Source organism: Rattus norvegicus, chromosome 6, assembly GCF_021556685.1.
Source record: "Rattus norvegicus strain SHRSP/BbbUtx chromosome 6, alternate assembly SHRSP_T2T, whole genome shotgun sequence".
In the NCBI taxonomy this organism is placed as follows: domain Eukaryota; kingdom Metazoa; phylum Chordata; class Mammalia; order Rodentia; family Muridae; genus Rattus; species Rattus norvegicus.
Window position 1 is genome coordinate 79,195,318 of NC_141539.1, and position 6,000 is coordinate 79,201,317.

Sequence of the window (6,000 nt, forward strand, 5' to 3'; positions counted from 1 at the left end):
CACTCTCTTAGAGCAGCTTGACCATGGGCAGGCTGACCGAGTACAGCTTGACCTTGGTCCATGGGTGGCTGCTCACCCGTCCTGCCCAACATGCCTGGTCATGCTGGCTTCTCCTGGGTTTCTGACATCCGCCATCACACTTTTTTTTTTTTTTTTAAGGAACACAATAATACTAAAACAATCAAAGAAAGACTCTTTTCAGGGCCTCACGCAACACCAGGAATTTATTATCCCAGAGAAAACCTAGATACAGGGGACTGCTCTTATCTCTTGGAAGGAGGCAGACAGACCCACACCCTTGAGACATAGATCTCTTTGCCCTTTCCCTGGCACCAGGAAACCAGGTCCCTCCCAGGTCCCCTTCTGTCCTGAGTAAGGAAGAACTGCATGAACACTGTAAGCTCTCGGGATCTAACCCAGTGTCAGTTCATGTCCCTTGTTGTTCATTCAGTCATCAAGTCCACTTCTGAAACTCCAGGGGCCGGGGAGTTGACAGAGGAAAGACCTGCACAGACCACTTTCTTCTCACCCTGAAGGAGGCAGAGCCCTCCTTTTAAAAAGAGCCTACAGAGCAGTTTCACCCTTTGTGAAAGAACTTTGGCAAGCCATGGGCTGAGTCACAGCCTTGGTGACACACAGCACGTGACTTCAAATTGCCCAGAAGTATGACTGGCTCCTGGCCTGTGCCTCCCCACCCTGAGGGGCTCCAAGTGAGCTCAATTCAAAAGGAGCGAATTATAGATTCCCATTGCTTTCTGAAGGCCTCAGTCAGCCGCTGAACTGCAGGCTACTTTGGATGGTGTGCCGTTTCATCCAAGTACAGCATCCTTTTGAAAGGACAGCTCGCTGTTCTGTGGGCCTTTTGGAAGGGCAGAAAGGTGAAGAGTGTTCTTTCTTGTAGCTGCAGACGTCAGCCCGGCTCTAAGAGCTTGCCGACACACCTGACCCTGGGGGAGCACAGCTATCTTGTTTGGACACTAGCTGAGAATCTGCCTCAGCTCACACTCCAGAACCTGACAAGCTTTGTGTCCAGAGTGAGCCAGACTGAATATCTGCCCAGCCCACAACTGGAAGCGGAGCAGAAGTATGGAGAGAACAGTGGGCAGCCACGATTGCCTGGGATCCTCTGAGCCGGCTGGAAGCCAGGCAGCTGGTGGCTTGTCAGTGTCAGACTGAGGCTTAGTCATGGCCTCATCATAGTCCTCTGTGGAGGACTGACCGACAGAGGAAATTACACAGAGCTATGTGGCTTATGGCAGAGGCAGGGGCTTTTCCAGGAGTATCAACTGGGAAGGTTGAAAGCGAAGTTAACCCACTCTGGCTTGGGACCTCCACCTACTTCATGAATGAGGATCAGTGACTATGCCTTGACCCATTCGTGACAGGTCTGGGCCCTGCTTATTCAACTGGCAAACTTGACCGACACAGTTCCTTGAGCACCAGCCCCCAGGCCATCGGCACCCATTAACCCAGAACACACGCATACTGCGGACCCTCACTGACCCATCCTCAGCCAGAGAGATCTTACATCTCTTAGGAGTTATGTGATTCTGGGCAATTAAATTAACTCCCTTTGGGCCCAAGGGTGCATGCCTATAATCGGTCCTAAGTACTTGGGAGAATAAGGCAGGAAGGTTGCTTTGAACCTGGGAATTTGGGACCAGCTTGGACTACAACACAATGCAGTCTCTAAACAAGAGCAATATAAATAAGGTAAAACCTCCCTGCTTCAGTTTCCTCATAGTCAAATTAAGCACATGCCTTATGAAGTCGTAGGGAGGCAGAGATATGCCATGCTTGTATTGACAGGGTTGTCGGGGAGATCATGTGAGAGGAGCATGTACAAAGGTCCTGGCACAGATCTCGTGCAGAGAACGTGCACTGTCCATGTTCTTTGATCTCAGCTTGCTCTGGGTGAACTCCAGTTTGGCACCCACCCCCAGGCTCAATCTGAAGAGTTTTCCCCAGTCCTTCCCCATATCCATCTTGCAGACCTTCATGCAAATGTGTGGCTGGAGGGGAAGGTGGAGCTTCACATGGTTAGTTATCTCCATCGTCAGCTTGAGACTTCTCGCTCCAAAGGGCTAACCGCTGAAAAAGTGAAAAAGACTTCTTTCCACTACCACTCTGCCTGCCCAGAGTCGGGGTGAGTGTGTGTGTGTGTGTGGCAACATTTTGCATCATTTTGGCATTTATTGTCTACTGTGGCCCGAACCACACCTTTGCATGGGTGTGCATCTTCCTTGTAGAGTGGCTTTTCACACAGGAGTTCTTCCGCTGGACTAGGGGTAGTGAGAATCCTATCGCCCCCATTTCCCTTTGAGACAGAATCTCAAATGTCCCCAAACCTACTTCAAACTCAAACTCAGTGTATGGCTGAAGACGACCTTATGCACGCGCGCCTGTTCCTCCTGTCCCCACTCCCAGTGAAGGAATTATAGACAGCTTTTCTGTCTGTCTTTATCTTGCCATCAGAGGATGCTGTGTCTCGGACTACCAGTGATTGAGACCACCCTGCGACCACAGCTTGGTTTACAAAGGGAGCCACCTCCCCTCGCTCCCTGTGAGACCTGTAGGGGGTCGCCTCTTCCAGGAGACCATCTATCTCCTTATCTTCTGGATGGTCTGCAAGCCAGACCAAGGTTCCAAACAACTCTGGAACTTCCAAGAGTCCCTTCCACCCTGATTGCCGCCAAGCACTGGAGAGTACAGTTTAAAACCAGAGGCTGGCAAGGGTTTGGCTATATCTAGGAAGGACTTGCAGCTCATTACTGTGTGATTTCCCTGCCACCCAGTCCTGGGCTTGAACTGGGTGTCTTGAGTGTGCTAAACAAATGTCCCCAAACCTACCTCAAACTCAAACTCATGCTATGCCTGCCACTGAGCCCCTTCGTGAGGAATAATGTGCATGCTTAACCCTCACAAAACTCTAAAACAAACAAACAAACAAACAAACAACAACAACAACAACCCCTAAGCATGGGTACCCCCTATTTTACACACGTAGGGGCATGGGGAGAGGAAGCAATCTTACAAGATCATGAAGCTAGGAAGTATCCAATAGTTATGACTGGTTTGGACCCTAGGACAAGGGACTGAGGTGCATATTTTACATATCAAAGCAAACCTGGCCTCCAGGTTCTCCCAGCATCCCTCAGTCCCTACCTGGCATACCCTGTCCCCAACCATGATTTTTCCAGCCCAGGGGCTGGACTGCTCTTCCTCTAGAGGCTCCCACTGTACCTGGTAAAATCCAGACATCTCCCCCACCCTCTCTTCTTCCTCTTCTCTTTCTGGGTGCACCACCTTTCTTTCTCTTCTCCCTCCCTCACCTCTCCCCATGGCAACTTCCCTGGCTTCAGTCTTGGGGCCAGTGAGCTCGTCTGAGAGCAGCCTCCAAATAAACCTGCCTTTACTATAATCTAATCTGACTTGAATTCATTTCACCAGCGGAAAAATGACCTATCAAAGATCTTTTGTTCTGTTGTTTGTCTTTGAGACAAGGTCTCACACTGTAGCCTAGGCTGGCTTGTACTCTCTACATAAACCCAAACTGGCCTTGAACTTGTAGCAATCCTCTTGCCTTAGCCCCATAGTGCTGGGATTCTAGGTGTGAGCCACTACGTGTAACAAATGTAACTTTCACTTAGGCCTTTTAAACTCCTCGTGGGCAGGAAGAGAGGCTGGTCCCTAAAGTTCTCTCCTGAACCTGGGCTAGCCTCAGCCTACTTTCCTCATTCTGCCTACAAGCAAAAACTGCCCTTTTCCCTGGGTTCGGTTGGGAGTGGCAGGTCTGATTGTGTAAAAGCAAAACTCTTTCCCCCTACTTTATGTTTGGAATGAGAAATATGTTTGTTCTCATCTTTAAGCAGTTTGCAAGGGCTGATGTGTTCCTTCAAATCTACGAAGCTGGCCCAAAGAGGGACAGTGAGGAGTTGCCAAGGAGGGTGGAATGCGTGATTCAGAGCTGGCCTGCAGAGCCCACTCCAGGGGTTTTCCTGCACCACGGGCTTGGCTGTGCACAGGGTTTTGGGTTAACACCGGGTAGGAGGCATGTGCTTGGGGACAGCCACCCAGACCTCAAATTATAGGGGGTGGGCAGAGTCAGCAAGAAGTGGGGTGTTCCGGAATGGTAATTTTTTGCTTTGGGGACATCCAGATGCAGCTATTTTTGTAGTTACCTTTAAACTGCAGAGACAAAACCCACTTAAACACAAGCTAGCTGTGACACACTTTTATTCAGTTGCCCCATGAGGACAGCCAATGGAGTTCCATTGGGCTCCTTTCTGTGGGGGAGGGGACGAACATAGGAGGAAAGGGAGGGTGAAGCCAGCGTTGATTTCCTCAACGTAAGAGGTTTTTCCAAAGGCAGCGAGGTCACTAAGGCAGCACACGATTCTCAGTGACTTTTATTGCCAGTGGCTTCAGGGTCCTAAAACCACCACTACGAGCCAGGTGTTGGGAGTTACAGTGATCTGCCTTAAGTCTGGTGTGTGCCTTAACCTTCTTGACTTTGCACTCTGGCTCGACACTTTAACAGTCCCTTAATCAACCTCTCTCTGCTTGCCCACTTGTGGGCGTTCAATGGGTGACTCCAGACTGGCACACTACAGTCTCCAGCCATCTCCTGTTCTCCAGGCCTCATCCCATCTGAGCTAAAGTGGTCTCCACAAATACCACCTTCCTGTCCAGGGTTCCCAAGGCTCAGATGATGCTAGCTGATGGGCCTGGTATCTGGTTCTGTGGACACACAGTATGCTAGAAGCAGACCTGTAGCAAGCTCTTGGTTCATATGTGTCAGTGTGTCAAACCCATTCCTGTCTACGTACAGCCTCCTTGGTTGTGCCAGCTTAGCCAGGCTGTGGGCATCAGGGCACTAAGGGCCCTTCCCGAGCATTCAGGTTCCTAGGCTACCCCTTCTCCTCCATCTTCCTCTCCTCCAGCTCCCCCAACGATTCAGGGATGTGGGGCAGCAGGAAATATCTTTCTTCAGCCTGTGGCACACGCACATGGATGCTGACGGCAGTCCCGAGACAGGAAACATCCAGAGGCCGGTCCACACCTGCTTTTTCCTAGTCCAGAGTTCCACAAAATGCATCCTGTTACCGTAATGTGAGTCAGACAAATCCTGATGTGGCCTCTTCCCCAGGTGCATAGATGTACAGCCCTGGGGTCAGGGCGGGGACTGGAACTCAAGGGAACACGGACTTTGCAATTTAGAGCAGAAGTTGGGGAGCATCTGACTAATTCCCCGCATGTCCTTGGTTCACAGGCAGGGGAAGGAATGTGCAGAGAGCTGGGACCATGCACAGGAACTGCTAGGTGAACCAGTCTCGGATCCAGCCTTGAGCAGAGCCTTCTCCACATTGCCCTCCTGAGCTTCCTCTGTGCTCTCTCTTAACATTGTCCCTTTCCCGTGTTACTCTGAGACAGGGTCTTGAACTGATCTCCCCTCCTACCTACTTCCACCTATGGATTGTGTGTGCATCTTGTGGTACAGTGTGGGGAATCAAACCCAGGGCTTTGGGCCTACCAACTGAGCTACATCCCCAGCCCTGACATTTGTCTTCTGGGTAGCTTTTCTGGACCTCTGGCCAAAGACTGAAAGAGAGATGGGGAAAATCCCAGGAATGTACTTCCTCCTGCAGCCTAGGTGAGTCCTGCCTGTGCAATGTCTGCTCCCTCACTGAAGGCCTCTCAGAATGCTTCTAAGTAGTTCTGAATGAGAACACTAACTTTCAAGGGAGCTGCCAGTGCCTTGCCTGTCTTGATGATACCTTTCTCCCCCATTCCTGCCCAACCTAGGGAAACTTGGTTGAATTTGGATGGACAGTCAGTCATTCTAGGACAGAGGCCACAAACGTCTAAAGTCTGAGTCCTTGGGCCATCCAACTGTGCCAAGGCCTTTGTCCAAGTAGAGATGGGGTAGGTACCACTGCTAGATTATGAGGGACCAGCTTCTGTTTTTCCCTGAAGCAGAACTGTCAGAAATGATTCCAC